This window comes from Elaeis guineensis, chromosome 15, assembly GCF_000442705.2.
Source record: "Elaeis guineensis isolate ETL-2024a chromosome 15, EG11, whole genome shotgun sequence".
In the NCBI taxonomy this organism is placed as follows: Eukaryota; Viridiplantae; Streptophyta; class Magnoliopsida; order Arecales; family Arecaceae; genus Elaeis; species Elaeis guineensis.
In genome coordinates, this window is record NC_026007.2 from 52,977,876 (window position 1) to 52,996,699 (window position 18,824).

The following is an 18,824-nucleotide window of genomic DNA, read 5'->3' on the forward strand; positions in this document are numbered from 1 at the left end:
CCTAGTGCTGCTATCCTTTCTTTTCTACATACCCTCTTCCATCTACCTTTCTTCCTTGGAGTTCCTAGGCCAAGCCTTCTAGCCATCCTACCACTGTCTGCACGGAGGAAGATGAAGGATTCAAGGAGACATATCCACTATCGGGTGTAGGTAGAAGATTAACTTGGTTTCATTGTTCTTATATCAAACTTTTATTTCTTTTTCATGGTATATTTTTTTATTTAATCAATGAAAAATATTTTTATTGCAATCTCTTTGTTTCTTTTTTAATTGCTTGCAATCTATTATTTTTTTATTTATATTTTTGAAATAATCGACCTAAGATTTCTGTGGATACGATTCCAACTCATCCTATCTATATAATAGGGAGTAGAATTAATTTTGATGTGCTACGACATGCATCAGTTATCACCTTGGGATCCACCCACATTAAAGACAACATGGCCTCCGAAGCTGAAATCAGCATCAAGCGATGAACCTAGAATTCTTCTCTTGAAATTATCAACTAAGCAAGCATGGCATCATCCATATGTTCTCATGGCCGAATGGTGACTGAGGAATAATTCAAGATGCTCTACCCTTCCCCTAACATGATTGGGTTGAAAGCCATCACTAAGTTTAACTCAGTCCGGTCTAAGTCATAGCATCAACTCGATCGAGAAAGGATAGTGGCAACCCGAGCATATCAACTAAGGCCCAAGCTCTAGCCTTACTTTGCTAGTTCGAAGACTCACTAGATTACTCTAGATGATCTAAGGTACTTGGCTACACCCTCACTATCTACATGGATCGAATCATTCTTAGCATTACCCTTGGTGCCAGAAACATTCATAGAACAAGCAAATATGCAAAGCATAGACTAAAGGAGAAGTAGAGGAAGAGAAAAGTACTTCATTTCAATTCTAGAAGAGAGTATAAGGTGTTGTTCCAAGCTACAAAATGCCCCAAGGTAGGATTACAAGAAGCTCATTGTGAAAGAGCTACTGGCCTCCCTCTCCTTGCTCTTCTTCCTTATCCTCTTCCTCCTCACTCCCCAAGTTATCACCTATGAGACAGGTCGGAAGAGTAATGTTGCTGAAGCGGTCTTTCGGAAGTGCTTAACCAGCTCCACCTTATAGCACTAGAAGGCTTTCTAATTGGCATCTTGGCCAATCTCTAGCAACTCTCCATGAAAGCTGCTAGACTCCTTGATGTGGTCGATAGCCTAAAGAGCAGCCTCTTCCATTTGGGTTGATCTTGGCTCTGCTTGGACTGCTTTCTCTTCAATTTGGGTCATCTTCTCCTCTGCTTGGTACTTTCCTTTGCCATAGCCACCTTTTTCTTGGTGTGGGCCATTTGTTCCTTCAACAAAGTAATCTCTTCCCCAAATTGGGTTGCTCGAATCTTGACTTGGTGGTGCCCTTTCTCGGCTTTAGAGAGCCAGCCCGTGGTCTCATCCAATTGAATTTGGGGGAAACTTATTTCAACATTGCCCTCTTTCCGAGCCAAGGAGACTTGGCACTCAAGAGTCCTCCACCTCTTTCCATCTCAGCTCAGCAGCTTTTGCCTTAGCCCTGGCTTGCCGAGCTTGGTCCTTCACTTTCTTCGAGACGGTCATTGTCGATAGCTCCTCCTTGACCTTTGCCTTGCCTTCCTTTGCTTTGTGAAGGTGATAGTAGGTCTAGTGAAGCTCTTTTTGAAGGTGTTGGGTGAGGAAGGCTGGACCCCAGGTGTGGTAGACACCCTGTAAGCATGAAAACACAATGGTTAAACTAGACAAAGAGAGAATACCTCAAAGTTCGTGAATCGATCCTAAACTTGATGGTGGAGTTATAGAACCATTGGACAGTGTTCTTAAGCATCTGCTTTCTCATCACCTCTTTGACTTGAGGATGGATCAGCCTATCCATGAGCCTTCAATAGATCTTAGAGTCTCCCTAAGTGTTAAGCATCGACTTGCCCATCGTAATCAACCATTCAGGTTGAAAGATGGATAGCTTTTGATGGACAAGTCTGACCCTTTTGATGAAGTTCGGACCGCCGAAGGAGGAGGGCAGAGAGGGTCTTGCTACATCGACACTTGCCTCAAGAGGAGGCTCGAAGGTGGCGGGCAAGGTAGATGTGATAGGCACCTCAAGAACTACCTTCGACTCCCTACAGGCCACCGCCTGCATCTTGGGAGTACCCTTTGGAGCCTCCTCAGGTGAGCCCACTGGCATCAGAAGAATGAATAATGGAAGAATGTCCAAAGAAGGCCCGTATATCTTAAGATATTGCACCTTGGATGAGTCCAACCCTGCAAATGCATTCTTAGTGACCACTTGGGTAGGGCGAGGTTTAGATGGAGTCTTGAAAGCTGGTGAGGGGCCCAAACCATCTTTTGATCTTCTTCGAGGGCTCGTCTTGTTCGAGCTCTTCCTCTGCAAGGCACTCATTAGCTGATTCTCATCAAATCTCATCCTTGTAAAAATAAATAAGTTGGTAGCTCATCAAGCCTTTTCTTTAGGTTGGCAGAAAAATAGATAAGTAATATAAAAAATGTAACTTACCTTGTGGATGACTAGCCCTGAGACTCTTCCTCGATGAGAAGAGGGTACACACTCAAAGCCTTCTTGCTCGACAATCTCCACCTTATTGGAAGGTCCTAGGGATCGGAGGAAGAGAGATACCACCATCCTCAACTCTAGGGGTTTTCCTTCACTTGGAAGAATGCTTGAAACACCCCTGTACTAAGGGATATTCCTTGGAGCAACAAGAAATAGAAAAATCCAATCATTATCCACCAAGCATTAGGGACAAGTTGGGTAGAAGAAAATGGATATTGTCCAAGTAGCTCAACAATAACAAGAGCAATCAAGAATCTTAGGTCTACCTTTAGAGTTTTCTCATATAAGGCCATCTGACCCTCCGGAGGAGAAGTCATCCTATTGGTGACATTAGTCAACTCAACAGGGTGAACTATAGAGGAATCTAGTACATAACCTAAATCCGTTCAAAATCATCCTCATCCAGAATTCTCTCAACAGCTTCTAGGCCAAGGTTGGCCTCAAACAAAACTTCTCCAGAGTCAACAGAAGTTTGGCCAAGAGATCCCTGACTAGCAACCTCTTAGTTTGTTTGTGGTTCTTTCCTCAAAGGAACCCATCAAAAAATAGGAAATCAAAGGAAAAGAAAGGAAGAAGGATAAGGTCAGGGTCTGGAAACCAAAGAAGGCAGCCTACTAAGGGCCTAAGACTCAGCAAGGGGTTAGTGGGCACTATGAGTCAGGCAATGATGATGGCAATTGTGATGGCAGCAGTCAAAGCACTGGCATCTCCTTCTTCCCCGGGCTCTTCTTCTCCAATTCTTATGGACAAGAAGCCAAATAATCAGTGCAGCTTTACCTTCTCCAGGCCTTAAATAGGGCCCTAAAGGGTCTTGATTGACGTGACTATTTCAAGCACATGGTCCAATGCACTGACATGTGTCCACCTTTTGTTCGACAGTCAAACATCATCAAGATCAGGAGTGACAAGGGCATCCGGTCATTGTCCCAAAAAATATTATGAAGCGGAGATGCCGGCATGCCTGCCATAGATGTAGCATCTTAAAACTTCCAACGATAGCCATAGAAAAGCAAGATAGTATATTGTACCATATGAACCTATAGCTCGATCATTCGTGCTGGACCATACAACTCACATTATAAAAAATCTGATTATTAATGATAGCTAATTATCATCACTAATAATCATTTTATCATCATTAATACTATTAGCGATGGTGTCCCATTGCTAATTGATGATCGAAACAATTCTAGTCGCTAATTGTCAGTATTAGTGATAGGTTCTTTAGCCGTCGCTAATAACAATCATTAGAGACAGCATTTGTGATGGCTAAATTCTATCATTATTTATTTTTTTATTTTTAAATCAAATTTTAAAAAATAATTAAAAAATTTTAGCGATGATTATTTTGTCACTAATACCATCGCTAATAAGTATTAGTGACGGCTAAAGCCATGGCTAATACCATTGATAATAGTTAATTTTATTTTTTTAAAAAAATCTATAATCATATTTTTTAAAATCTATTTTAATTAATCATAATCAATTATGATTCCTAACATTCATTATAATTAAAATTCAAAGATAATATAATAATCATAAATAAAAAAATAATTATATTATATTAAAAATATAAATTATATAATTTTACAAGCAGTATCAAAAAAATATAATACATCAAAATAAAAAAAAATCAAGTTTGATCCTCCTCGTCGTCCTCCTACTCCTCTCCAGTAGCTAGTAGATGAGAGTCAGAGTCTCAACATCCTGAAATGAAGAAAAATAAAATATTATTAATAAGTTTCGATACGGAGGTATATTTTTCGATATGAAGGTATATCTTTTGATACACTCTTCTAATTTTTGAACAGATTATTCCTATAAATTTTATTCGATGATATGGAGCTATAGACACCTCCGACCCATCAATTGAATAATTAGATTAAATTTTTAGCCCCTATATCTCCTTCTCCTATTCAAACCTGAATATGTGAAGCTTCTAACTATAAAAACTTAAGACAAGTAAAAAGATTTACTAATAGAATTATCTGATGTGATGGTTAGAATAACAAGCCCAGTTGATCACGCAGTTGTGAATTTCGAAGAATCTCCACGATCGTATCACAGACAGCATCCCAAAAGCTCTGAGGTTGCTGGCTCAGAAGCCCCTACACGATCTTCTCGACATGCGCATCACTCCAAGTTTGAGATGTCGAGGCCTGTGAGGACGTCGAAGAGTATCGAGTTACTGGAAGGTCCAAGCTATAGCCAAATCTTATGATGCGGCTCCTACTCGCCCCTCCGGTGACCTTGAGCCATCCCTCAAGGTCAAAGAGGGGCTGAGTGGATGGGTCATCATCATGTCGCACAACAACATACTCCACATAATCCGCCTACACAGTTCAAAAATATATTAGTTTTAATATATATATCAGATCCGATAATAACTTAATAAATACACTTTGAAATTCTTATCGTGTTCTGTCGCGACATAGAATCTAAGTAATCACCAGTCCTCCTAAACTGGTGTGTGACCTCCACAACCGCAGCTGGCATGATGGATGACCCAGCTGTCGTATCTATAATAAATAAATAATAAAATTAAATTAATTAAAATATACATATAAAAATTTTTATAGTTCTAGTAAAGAGTTTTGGTATAGATTTTTTATTAGTCTGTCGTTCACAATGTGTACCAATGGAGCCATCCATGTGCTTGACCAGATCCTACTGGGCAACCCGATTCTGTCGGACCCTCTACCACCTACTGGAGTACTCCTTACTGCTCCACTAGTTGCATAAGGCCTCCCATACGTCCGTCCACATCCCATAATCCCTATAGGACCTCCAGTCTGATGGTGACTGGGAAGCGAAATACTTGATGGTGGACTGTTTAAGGTTGTGTAGCCCATCTCGAAACCTACGTGAGGCTATCTGCTCGAAGATTTAATGGCCAGCCTCCTCATTCTAAGGAGTCTCAAATTGATAGTAACCCTACAAGTAGAAGCAACCGTGAATTAATAAATAGAGTACAAACCTACAGTGAATTTAAAAATTAAATATTTTTGACTTATCAGAAATATCTCCTAGGCTACATCACGAGCCCCCGATAGCTAACTAGAGAACTCATTCATCGACTCCAACATCAATAGTCGGATGATCCCGGTAACCACATAAGGCATGAAGGTCTCTCTAAATATGCTACAAAATTGATTTTGAATAATAAATGTTAGTCTTTAAAATGATTAAATTTTAAATAAATTTAGTGAAGAAATAGTACTTACGAGCGGCTCTAAATATGGATGAGCTTTCTATCCTCTGGTCAAGTCAGAGGTACTGCGAGCCAGACGGGTCCTCTACCATACTGCTAACTCGAAGAGCCGGACACTGCTCCATGTGAGTGCGGGATCACTAGTGATCCTACGTCGTCTGAATCTCAAAGTATTAAGATATCATAAAGAATATTATATTAAATAATAAAAGATAAAATAACATAAAAGAGAATATCTAAAGTATCAGAGTTTACTGCATGATATGGGTGTCGCAGAACCATGCGAGCTGGCTGCATGAGAGCCCTCTCCTCCAGAGCTCTCTCCTCGACTGTGACAGCTCCAGTCTTGGGAAGACATGATCTATAATCTCTGAAAATAAAAATAACTATGTATCATATTGGATTAACTGTATACCAGAATAAAATAACTATATATCATATTTATTTAACGGTATATCATGATATCTTAATTTTGTACCATGTTCATAAAAGTATCATGATATTTTGTATGTTTGCAGTAGGGATACCTTAACTTTGTACTATCTTCATAAAAGCAAACCAATACATTATCATGCACTGCTGGATGAGAATCGTTATTCTACTGATACATTACAGATGCTAACTAGCAATCTTACATAACATCTAATCTCTCTGATGGAGGATCGACATCGATTGGTGGGTCTATTTATAGGTCTACCAAAAATCAAGGATAATATTAAAGAAGTTATATATAGGCAACAATGCAAGATTTAATTATATAATTATGGATGATAATTTAAGATTTAAGATGACATATTTTGTTCGCCAATAACCCAATAGTCTGTAACTAAGTTAATTAAAAATGAAAAACTATTGTAATTGAAAAAGAAGAAGGCTCAAATCTGCCATTGAAAAATAAGGCATTGCAAGTTCCTCTACATCTTTAACCATGAGGTGGCTACAAGCGATTGTCTATGATGTAACAGACCATCTAAGCTTGCCCTGCAACTACAACAATAAAAACAAAAATGCATCACCTCCATCGATCTCTCTCTAAACTCTTTAGGCACATCTTCACAGGCAATCATCATAGCCTCTCTGAGCCCCTGGCCACCTCCCCGAGCCCCCTACTCCTACAGAGTCCAGCCCAAAAACTAGGAGTAGTAATTTTTTTAAAAAATAAAATAAAAACTTAAAAATAGTACTTAAATCAGAGAACAATAACATAAATAAGGAAAAGAGAAAAAGAAGAAGGCTCAGATCTGTCATTGAAAAATAAAGCATTACAAGTTTCTCTACACCTTTAACCATAAAGTGGCTACAAGCGGTTGTTTACGATATAACAGACTATCCAAGCTTGCCCTGCAACTACAATAACAAGAACAGAAATGCATCACCTCTATTGATCTCTCTTTAGACTCTTTAGGTGTATCCCCTACCCCTACCCGAGTCCAGCCCAAAAACTAGAAGTAATTTTTTTTTAAAAAATAAAATAAAAACTTAAAAATAATACTTAAATCAAAGAACAACAAAGTAAATAAGGGAAAGAGGAAAAGAAGACTTAGATCTGTCATTAAAAAAATAAGGCATTGTAAGTTCGTTTGCACCTTTAACCATGAGGTGACTGCAAGCGGTTATCACGATATAACAGACCATCCAAATTTGCCTTGCAACTACAACAACAAGAATAGAAATGCATCACCTCCATTGATCTCTTTCTAGACTCTTTAGATGCATCTCGTACAAACAGTCATCATAGCCTTCTCGAGTCCCCGACCATCTTCCCGAGCTCCCCACCCTCGCGCAGGGCATGCCCTGACTCCATGTTTGGAATGCTGTCTGGCACCTTCTCTTAGTCCGAGCACTGTGCATACTGAGATCCAAATACTGTACTTCTAATTAATTAATAATTAATTAATTTTTTAACACCTAATTATACTTAATTAACATAATTTAAATAAAAAAATAATTTTTAGTGACGGCATTAGCCATCGCTAATACTCACAACAGAAGGTGGATTGTCATGCAGGGATTGAGGCGTAGGCTAGCTGTTAGATGTGTGTCCTAGATGTCAGATTGGCTGATACATTTCTGTACAAATGTAAGGATAAATTTATAATTTTGACTATAAATAAATAAAAAGATTATTCTACTATCACATTGTGTACATTATGTCTGTGATACATCCTTTGAGTTAATAGGAATATTAATTCATATTTTCAAGAGTTGAAAATTTAAGGTATGAATTTACATAACCAACTCATAAACAGCTCCTGACCATAGGATCATCATGAGGATGGTGATCAATCCGGAAGGTTGGTGTACAATCGCTTTCTTAGGATAGATGTGTCTTGAGTCTACGGTGTAGAGACATCAGAGCAAGAGTACAGGTATTCGTTGAGAACGAGAGTACTGAGGTATTCGTTGAGAATGAGAGTACTGAGCGTGACCACCTTGAGCAGTCATAAGAAAGTCTTCCTTCTCGTCGATGACTAGCTCGATGCTGCAGCTGTGTGTCTAGTTCTTTGACCTGAGGTACATCGACAGTTCATCTTGAGTGTGTTATAGTTTGACTATACCATAACTCGATCTTCTAGTCATTCGAAATTCTGAGGTGTATGTTGGCTGTAGCATATTCATTGTAGGAATCAAATTGCACCAAGATGGGATCTATCAACCTCGGTAGATAAGAGAAGTAGTCCTATGATGATCGAAAGATTGAGTCCTTAAGCCTATGGCCATGGCAGAGTGAAATAATGGAAAAGAGTTTTTCATTAAGGTTTCACATCGAACTTGGATCGATCGATTGATTCATATGACTGATATTGGGTTGGACGAGTTCACTTTAATCCTAATTCAGTCGGAACTCATGATAGAGAAACTCAATCACACAGGTAGCTGCACCGAGAGGTTCATCTTCATTTCTGATGGGTTGCCACCATATATTGCTAGATATCACTGATAAATTTTGGGAGCAATTAGAATGATCTTGATGATCAATCATTTTAATTATCTGAATCAGAAGAGTTTTGATCCATCGAAAGGAGTTTCGATGATGTCAATGATGAGATCATGACATGTCTCATTACCATACGAAAATGAACCTAACTGGATCACACAAATAAGAGTTAGGGTCTGGATGTCATCAATTGAGCTAGCTCAGTTCGATTGATTTAGATTAGATCCAATTAGGTTCAAGAAAATCATACTAGCACACGATGGAGCCTAACTTTCTCTTCGTGTAATCTTTTCTATCTCGACTAAGCCAAATGTGATTTGGCTCACCCAGAGAACTTTGAGAAGATTTCTCACAGTCTGACTGGAGCCAGTCTAGTTCAGAAAGGATTTATCTTAATTCATGAGATGAATTTAAGATAATACCTACTAATTCTTGTCACCTGCCATTTTCATTTTAGGACATTGGTCAAACGTTGACCCATGGACCTCGGACTGAAGGCCACTTGGCAAGAGGTCATTGGAGATTTTTTATGGAGTATCTACCTACTAAATTGGGCCTCAAAGTGAGTGCCATATTCAGATTAGGCGTGCACCCCAAGTGGATAAGGATAGAGTCCCATGAGATGAGGACTCTGATCCCTTGATCAACTTGGACTGTGGGGCGCCAATCTCACTGTGCTTATCCAGTGTTGGCACCAATAGTAGGAGGAATTATGGGGATTCTTATCTGATATGATCAAATGACATCACTCCACCAATCAGAATTTTTTCAAAATTAATTGGAATTTTTTGATTGATCGAATGATGTGGCACTGCATGGCGCAGCAGGGTCTATTTAAACCCTGTCTGCGCCTAGGGTTTAGAGTCTTTGTGCAATAACCAACAAAAGCCTGAATTCTCTCCACTTCTCCATACCCTCTCTACTCCTTTCCCTCCCCTCTTCACATCCAAGAGGTTGGGCATCCATCTGGTGCTTGTCCAAGGCGTGGTGGCTCTTTGATTAGAAGGCTACAGAGATTTGTCGAGAAGCTGCTGCTCCAGCTTCAGAAAATCTTTTGAAGATCTTCCAGATTAGATCTAGATCTAATTTTTGGAGCAAAGATTTATGAGGAGAAGATGATCCAGATCTTACTCAAGTGGATACCGGTAGAGGCCAGGTGACTGCGTGGCTATTTTAGAATCTCGAGCATTGCTGCGATCATCTACAGGGTAATCTAGTTACCCTAAAGGTATTTCTCTATTTCTCATATTTTTAGATTTAATTTTAGATTTAATATCAGATAATAAAAATTAGATCTAATAGATCTTAGATCTAAAATATTGTAGGATAATTTTTTTTTGAAATATTCCATCCCAGATCTCATCAGATTTGGAAGATCCTACAAGGAAAAAGTCGATTTTTTCTTCAACTGGTATCAGAGCCAGATTGATGGCTCTATTTCAGATCTAATTTAGATCTAATTTTTATTTTTATTTATCTGATATTGATGGATTTTAGATGTCACATTAGATGTGATAAGATCTGAAATCAAAAAAATTTAAAATTAAATCTAAGTAGATCTAACATGTATGAGATGCATGATTAGACTAAGAATAGTTTAATCTATGAATAGTCTTATAGTTTTATATTTTAATGTGATTAAAATATAAACTAGATTTAATTTATTCTCTATTTTTTGATGTTATAAATATTATATTCAGATCAAAAAATAAATTTTAATTAATTCATAAGATTAGTCTATTGCATGCCTAGACTAGTTATAGAATTATTCTAGTAACGTCTAGAATAGATTTTATATTGAATAGTTCAATTTAAATCATATTTTTCAGATGTTATATGTGATGTATCAGATTTGAAAGCATGCTAATTAGATCAGATTTTAATACATGAGATGTATGCAAAGCATGTATAAGTTAGATCTGAAATTATATATATGATATGTAACTTAGATCTAACTAGTTTTGTAGTTAAATTAATATTTCTGATTAAGGTGTTCCTCATGGCTGTCCGGTCATAAGAAGAAAGTATGATTTAAGATCCTCTCCTCCTATTCAATGGAGTGTTCTTATGGCGTGTAGGGGTGCTGCACGTTCATCCTTAATCAGAAATCAAAATTTACTTTTCTGCAAAATCTTAGATCCTGAAATCCTAAAATTTATTTTACATATTTTGTTTATGAACCCAAGACTTAATTAATGAATTAAGCTTATGAAATCAAATTAGGTCTAAAATTGAGAATTTCAGATCTAAGCCATTTTCATAAAATTGGGTCAGGCTTGGGTAGCTCAATTAGGTCTAGCGGTTGATCAAACCGAATCAAAAATTGGTTAGATGGGATCATGAAAGCTAATAATTGACCAGCCTAATAGGATTAAGTCTAGGTCAAGGTCAAATCACATTTAGATGTGACTCGATCAAGTTAAGACCTAATTTGGCTCAGTGGTTAGAGCCTGGATTGTAGGCTAACCCAATTGGTTCTGGTTTGATAATTTGGTGTCTAAGATAAGTTGGGTAGATGCGATTGACTGGTTTTTAATTGGGAGCTACTCGACTCGAATGTGTTCTTGTCAAGTTAATGGCATATCCCTTCCACCGGTCTCGCTTACTTGGCCATATGTGTCGACCCAGTTCTGATTGAGGTGGCTAACAATTCGAGCTAACCCATACCAGTAGGTTAGTCATAATTGTTATGACTATGTCAAGTCAAGTTTAATGAGATCTAAATCAGATCTTTCTAAGAAAATATTAAGTCTAAGATCTTCCACTATTGTGGATGTGCGGACCCTTCTCCGGGTTGATTGTTCTCGGTTGATTACAGTGGCTCAGTTGCACCAGGAAGATGCAACCATGTCCATTAGGCATTGGATGCTACGGATTAGAGGATGGGTTGTGCTCAATATTTTGGATACGGTGAGGGACCCAATCAGGAATCTAATTCATGCAAATGGTGGGTCTGACTTAACTAAGGATTGGAGTAATATTCTGGACACGGTGAGCTTCATAAATTAGAGACCAAGTTTTGGGTGCACCATGATTAGAAAATCATTGGACAAGAGTTGTCCACTCATCGATTGACCCATCACCAATAACTGTTAGGTGAGGTGGTGAGCCAGTCGGTGAGACTGCACCACCCACTAAAAATCACTAATCACAGAGATTTTTACATCTCTACCTAGGGAGTGTAGGGATCTGAGAAAATAGTGAGAGCCTAATTTGTTTAAAAATAAAAATCCTAAACAAATTGGTTAAGTCTGATTACAAAATCTAACTAGAAACTTTTGACTCTCTATAGGAAACATGTCTGCGTCCAACCCCCTGACCAAAATACTAGACACCCACAGATTGACTGGACCTAATTTCAAGGACTGATTGATGAACTACAAAATTATTCTGGGCTTTGAGAAACTGACCCATGTCTTCAATCAGGACCCACTTGCCATACCAGCACGTCCGACTGCTGAACAGAGAGTGTCTCTGAAAAAGTGGATGGATGACGATAACAAAATCAGGTACTACATGTTGGGTGTCATGTCTGATGACTTGCAATGCCAGCATGAGAACATTATGACAATCCGTCAAATATTGGCTCACTTCCAAGAATTGTTTGGTGAACAAAGTCGCGCAACCAAGTATCAAGTCTGTCAAAGACTTTTTAAGGCTAAAATGCATGATGGGCAGTCAGTCCAAGATCATTGTTTGATAATGATCAAGGACCTTGAGGAGCTTTAGAAGCTCGATGTCATCTTAGACAGAGATTTTTAGATTGATGTGATCCTTCAATCCTTGTCGATGCATATGGTCAATTCATCAGGAACTTCTATATGCATAAGATGCAGTGTACCTTGGCTGAGTTAATGAACATGTTGGTTACAGTTGAGCTTTCTTTGAAAGGTTCAAAAGGCTTAGTCCTTACTGTGGAGCGGACTTCTTCCAAGAGAAAGTCTTTTAGAAAGAAGAAGAAGTCTGCGAAGAAGTAGAAGATGGATGGGAAGAGGAAGAAGACAGGACCGAAGAAGAAGGCTGCCGAAAAGAAAAAATATTTCTACTACAATTCAGATGGCCATTGGAAGTGGAACTGTCTTCAGTACCTGGCCACCCTGAAGAACAAGAAGGATGGTCCTTCTGAAGGTATGCTCGTTATAGAATCTAATTTTACGGTTTTCTCTGCGTCCAGTTGGGTACTTGACTCTAGTTCTAGTGCTCATTTGTGCACTTCTATGCAGGATCTTGAGGAGAGCAGGAGGCTGAGGGATGGGGATATGATCCTATGCGTCGGGAACGGAGCAAGAGTTGCTGCCGTGGCCGTGGGAACCTACCCTCTGCGATTACCGTTAGGATTAGATTTAGTTCTTAGAGATTATTATTATATGCCTGCAGCAAGCAGGAATTTGATTTCTGTTTCAAGTTTAGCACAAGAAGGCTATGTGATTAGCTTTCATAAGAACCATTGTAACATATTTTATGAAAATAATATAGTTGCAAATAGTTTTCTTATTAATGGTCTCTATCAGCTACATATTGATGTATCTGTATTTCATATCGAGCAAAATGTGAATGCCATAGGAATTAAAAGGTCTAGAGATAGTCTAAATGATAGGTATCTGTGGCACCTAAGGCTAGGTCATATAGCGGAAGACAGGGTTAACAAATTGAAGAAATTTGGGCTATTGAGTCCGTTGACTTTCAAGTCATATCCAGTTTGTGAATCATGTCTTCAAGGCAAAATGACCAAGCTCCCTTTTACAGGACATAGGGAAAGGGCCCCAGACCTACTTGCCCTAGTATATACAGATGTGTGCGGCCCATTTGATGTGCTGGCTAAAGACAACTATGTCTACTTCATTACCTTCACCGATGATATGTCTAGGTACGGATATGTGTTTCTAATGAAACATAAGTCTGAAGCCTTTGAAAAGTTCAAAGAATTCAGACATGAAGTAGAAAAACAAACAGAAAAGCCCATTAAGGTTCTTCGATCAGATCGAGGAGGTGAATATCTTAGTCGGGAGTTTTTAGACTATCTTAAGGACAATGACATAGTCTCTCAATGGACTCCACCTGGAACGCTACAACTCAAAGAAATTTCAGAATGGAGAAACCGGATCCTATTAGATATGGTCTGTTCCATGATGAGCTTCACGGACCTCTCTGAGTTTCTTTGAAGACATTGTTTCATGACAGCAATATATGTATTGAATAGGATTTCCTCTAAAATCGTTCCTGCTACACCGTATGAGATATGGCATGGTAAGAAGCCAAGTTTGAATCATCTCAGAATTTAGGGTTGTCCGGCTCATGTCAAGAGACAGTAGGCGGACAAGTTAGAGTTCAGATCTTTTAGAGCTCGGTTCATAGGATATCCTAAAGAGTCATTAGGATACTATTTCTATATTTCGAAAGATCACAATATGATTGTGAATCAACATACTATTTTTTTTGAAAAACAGTTTATTCAAGATGGTGGCATCAGAAGAATAATTAAGCTCAAGGAGAATGTCTCCCAAAAGTAATGAGCTAAAGAACCTAAGAAACTCAATCAATTAGAACCAGTCCTAACACAACCTCTTCTATCTCGTAGATTGACTAGAGTTTTTCGTCCTCCTGAAAGATACTTAGGTATTATACAAGAGGAAGTAGAGGAAATATTCCTCACTAGAAATGGGACTCATGGTGATGACCCCAAGACCTATGACGAGGCGATATCAGATATCGATTCTGAGAAATGGTTAGAGGTAATGAGATCAGAAATTGACTCGATGCACTCAAACCAAGTTTGGACCTTGGTAGATCCACCTGAAGGTATTGTACCTATTAGGTATAAATGGATCTTCAAGAGAAAGATAGGTGCAGATGGAAATGTGGAGACATTCAAGGCTAGGCTCGTTGCGAAAGATTATAGTCAGTGTGAAGGCATTGACTATTAAGATACCTTTTCGTCCGTAGCCATGCTAAAAATCATCCGCACATTGCTTGCTGTTGTAACCTATTTTGATTATGAAATATGACAGATGGACGTGAAAATGGCATTCTTAAATAGATATCTTGAGGAAGATATCTATATAGAACAGCCGCTTGGTTTCACATCCAGTGATGATGATCACAAGATCTGCAAGCTGCAAAGATCCATTTATGGACTTAAGCAAGCATCTCGGAGCTGGAATACTCGTTTCAATGATGTGATCAAAATGTTTGGTTTCATTAAGAACGAGGAGGAACCATGTGTGTTCAAGAAGGTCAGTGGAAGCGCAGTTGTCTTCCTCATACTGTACGTAGATGACATCCTTCTGATTGAGAATGATCTTTCCATGTTGACCTTAGTCAAAATATGATTGTCTAAGGAGTTCTCTATGAAAGATCTAGGAGAGGCATCCTTTATACTGGGTATTAAGGTCTATAGAGATAGACCAAATAGGATGCTGGGACTTTCACAGAAGATGTACATGGTGGAGGTGCTAAAAAGATTTAGTATGAAAAACTCTAAAAGAGGTTTAGTACCTTTTAGACATGACATTCATCTCTTCAAGAAGATGTGCCCTAGCACACCTGAGAAGATTGAACGCATGAGCAAAATCCCTTATGCTTCAACAATAGGGAGCCTCATGTATGCCTACTATGTACACGACCTGATATAGCCCATGCTGTAAGTGTCACAAGCAGATATCAGTTGAATCTAGGCGAATAGCACTAGACTTCTGTGAAATGTATCCTTAAGTACTTGAGAAGGACTAAGGATATATTTCTAGTCTTTGAGAATTGAGAACTCCAGGTTCAGAGATTTACAGACTCAGACTTTATGTCTGATATAGATGATCGAAAGTCGACATCTAGGAGTCTGTTCATTTGTAATGGTGGTGCAGTTAGCTAGAAGAGTTCCAAGCAGATGGTAATTGCTGATTCCACCATGGAGGCAGAGTATATTGCTGCATCGAAAGCTGCGAAGGAGGTATTCTGGTACAAGAAGTTTGCCGCATAACTTAAAATGATGTCATCGGATGCCGTCCCTCTTTACTGCGACAATAATGATGCCATAGCTCTAACTAAGGAACCAAGGTCTCACTAGAAGTTCAAGCATATCGAGCGGCGATTCCATCTGATTCGTGATTACCTCAAAAAGGTTATGTCGAGGTTAAGAGAGTCGACTCCACAGATAATGTGGTAGACCCACTGACAAAGCTATTAGGCCAGCAAAAGATCGAAGCCCACCTTGAGAAGATGGAACTTAGATATGTAGCCAATTGGTATTAGATCAAGTGGGAGTTTGTTAGATGTGTGCCCTAGAAGCCAGATTGGCTGATACATTCCTGTACAAATGTAAGGACAAATTTATAATTTTGACTATAAATGAATAAAAGGGTTATTCTACTATCACATTGTGTACATTATGTCTGTGATACATCCTTTGAGTTAGTAGGAGTGTTAATTTATATTTTCAAGAGTTGAAAATTTAAGGCATGAATTTGCATAACTAACTCATAAACAGCTCCTGACCATAGGATCATCATGAGGATGGTGATCGATCCGGAAGGTTGGTGTACGATCACTTTCTTAGGGTAGATGTGTCTTGAGTCTACTGTGTAGAGACACCGGAGCGAGAGTACAGGTATTCATTGAGAACGAGAGTACTGAGCATGACCACCTCGAGCAGTCATAAGGAAGTCTATCTTCTCATCATTGACTAGCTCGATGCTGCAGCTATGTGTCTAGTTTTTTGATCTGAGGTACATCGACAGTTTACCTTGAGTGTGTTATAGTTTGACTACACCATAACTCAGTCTTCTAGTCATTCGAAATCTTGGGGTGTATATTGGCTATAGTATATTCATTGTAGGAACCAGATTGCACCAAGATGGGATCTATCAATCTCGGTAGATAAGAGAAGTAGTCCTATGATGATCGAAAGATTGAGTCCTTAAACCCATGGCCATGGCAGAGTAAAATAATGGAAAAGAATTTTTCATTAAGATTTCACATCAGATTTGGATCGATCGATTGATTCATATGATTGATATTGGGTTTGACGAGTTCACCTTAACCCTAATTCAGTCGAGACTCATGATAGAGAAACTCAATCACACAAGTAGCTGCACCAAGAGGTTCGTCTTTATTTCTGATGGGTTGCCACCATATACTGTTAGGTGTCACTGATGGATTTTGGGAGCAATTAGAATAATCTTGATGATCGATCATTTTAATTGTCTAAATCAGAAGAGTTCTGGTTCATCGAAAGGAGTTTCGATGATGTCGATGATGAGATCACGACATATCTCATTACCATACAGAAATGAACCTAACTGGGTCACACAAACAAGAGTTAGGGTCTGGATGTCATCAATTGAGCTAGTCCAGTTTGATTGATTTGGATTAGATCCAATTAGGTTCAAAAGAATCGTGTTAGCACACGATTGAACCTAACTTTCTTCTCGTGTAATCTTTTCTATCTCGACTGAGCCAAATGTGATTTGACTCACCCAGAGAACCTTGAGAAGATTTTTCACAGTCTAACTGGAGCCAGTCCAGCTCAGAAAGGACTTGTCTTAATTCATGAGATGAATTTAAGATAACATCTGCTAATTTCTGTCACCTGTCATTTTCATTTTAAGACATTGGTCAAACGTTGACCCATGGACCTCGGACTGCAGGCCACTTGGCAAGAGGTCATTGAAAATATTTTGTGGAGTGTCCACCTGCTAAATTGGGCCTCAAAGTGGATGCCATATTCATATTGGGCGTGCGCCCCAAGGGGATAAGGATAGAGTCCCATGAGATGAGGACTCTAATCCCTTGATCAACTTGGACTGTGGGGCGCCAATCTCACTGTGCTTATCCAGTGTTGGCACCAACAGTAGGAGGGATTGTGGAGATTCTTATCTGATATGATCAGATGACATCACTCCATCAATCAAAATTTTTTTAAAATTAATTAGAATTTTTTGATTGGTCAAATGATGTGACACTGCATGGCACAGCAGGGTCTATTTAAACCCTATCTATGCCTGGCGTTTAGAGTCTCTGCGAATAACCAACAAAAATCTGAATCCTCTCTACTTCTCTACACCCCCTTTGCTCCTTTCCCTCCCCTCTTCACGTCCAAGAGGTTGGGCGTCCATCTGGTACTTGTCCAAGGTGTGGTGGCTCTTTGATTAAAAGGCTGCAGAGATTTATCGAAAAGCTGCCACTCCAGCTTCAGAAGATCTTTTGAAGATCTTTCAGATTAGATTCAGATCTGATTTTTGGAGCAAAGATTTATGAGGAGAAGACGATCCAGATCCTACTCAAGTGGATACTGATAGAGGCCAGACGACTGTGTGGCTATTTTAGAACCTCGGACATTGCTGCGATCATCTACAGGGTAATCTAGTTATTCTAAAGGTATTTTTCTATTCCTCATGATTTTAGATTTAATTTTAGATTTAATATCAGATAATAAAAATTAGATCTAATAGATCTTAGATCTGAAATATCGTAGGATAATTTTTTTTTGAAACATTCCGTCCCAGATCTCATCAGATTTGGAAGATCCTACAAGGAAAAAGCCAGTTTTTTCTTCACTAGCGTGTAGGGATTGAGGCGCAGGGGATGACTCGAGGATAGGATGTCAACTCGGGGATGCGACCACAGAGAGGAGGGCACTGGGATGGGGCTGCGGGAAGGCAGTGCGGGTCAGGGTCATGGGGTCAGGTCAGTGGGGCAGGGGCCGTAGGGTCGGGGCCACGAGCTGGGGGCGACAGGGCTGGGGCTGTGGGATCAAGCCGACAAGGCTGGGGTGGTAGGGCCGAGGTCGATGGTGTTGGGGCTACCGTAGGCATGACTAAAGTGTAGGCTCGAGGCTACGAGATGTGGGAGCATAGGAAGGGGGGAACCATCGCATGGGTCAGGGCCGTGGGGTAGGGCCAGCGGGGCAGGGGCCGCAGGGTAGAGGCCATGGGCTGGGGCGGCGGGGCAGGGGCCGTGGGGTTGGGTCGATGGGGTCAGGGCGACGAGGTTGGGTCGGTGGGGTTGGGGCGGCTACAGACATGGCCGAAGTGCAAGCTCAGGGCCGTGTGATGTCAGAGCACAGGGAGGGGGCAACAGCCTGGAAGGAGGCACCGAG

At 39.6% G+C, this 18,824-nt stretch overlaps 1 long non-coding RNA gene across 2 annotated transcripts; it reads right to left on the bottom strand.

Moving 5' to 3' along the window:
- Positions 1-895: 895 nt before the first annotated feature.
- Positions 896-3,319, bottom strand: LOC109506674 (uncharacterized). 2 transcript variants are annotated; one of them, XR_002166151.3, is made up of 3 exons: positions 2,529-3,319; positions 1,857-2,399; positions 896-1,723 (listed from the first exon to the last, which is right to left on the bottom strand). It is a non-coding gene; the product is annotated as an uncharacterized lncRNA (long non-coding RNA). The 2 variants fall into 2 exon arrangements; XR_012137203.1 differs by having other exon boundaries at positions 1,857-2,439.
- Positions 3,320-18,824: the final 15,505 nt, after the last annotated feature.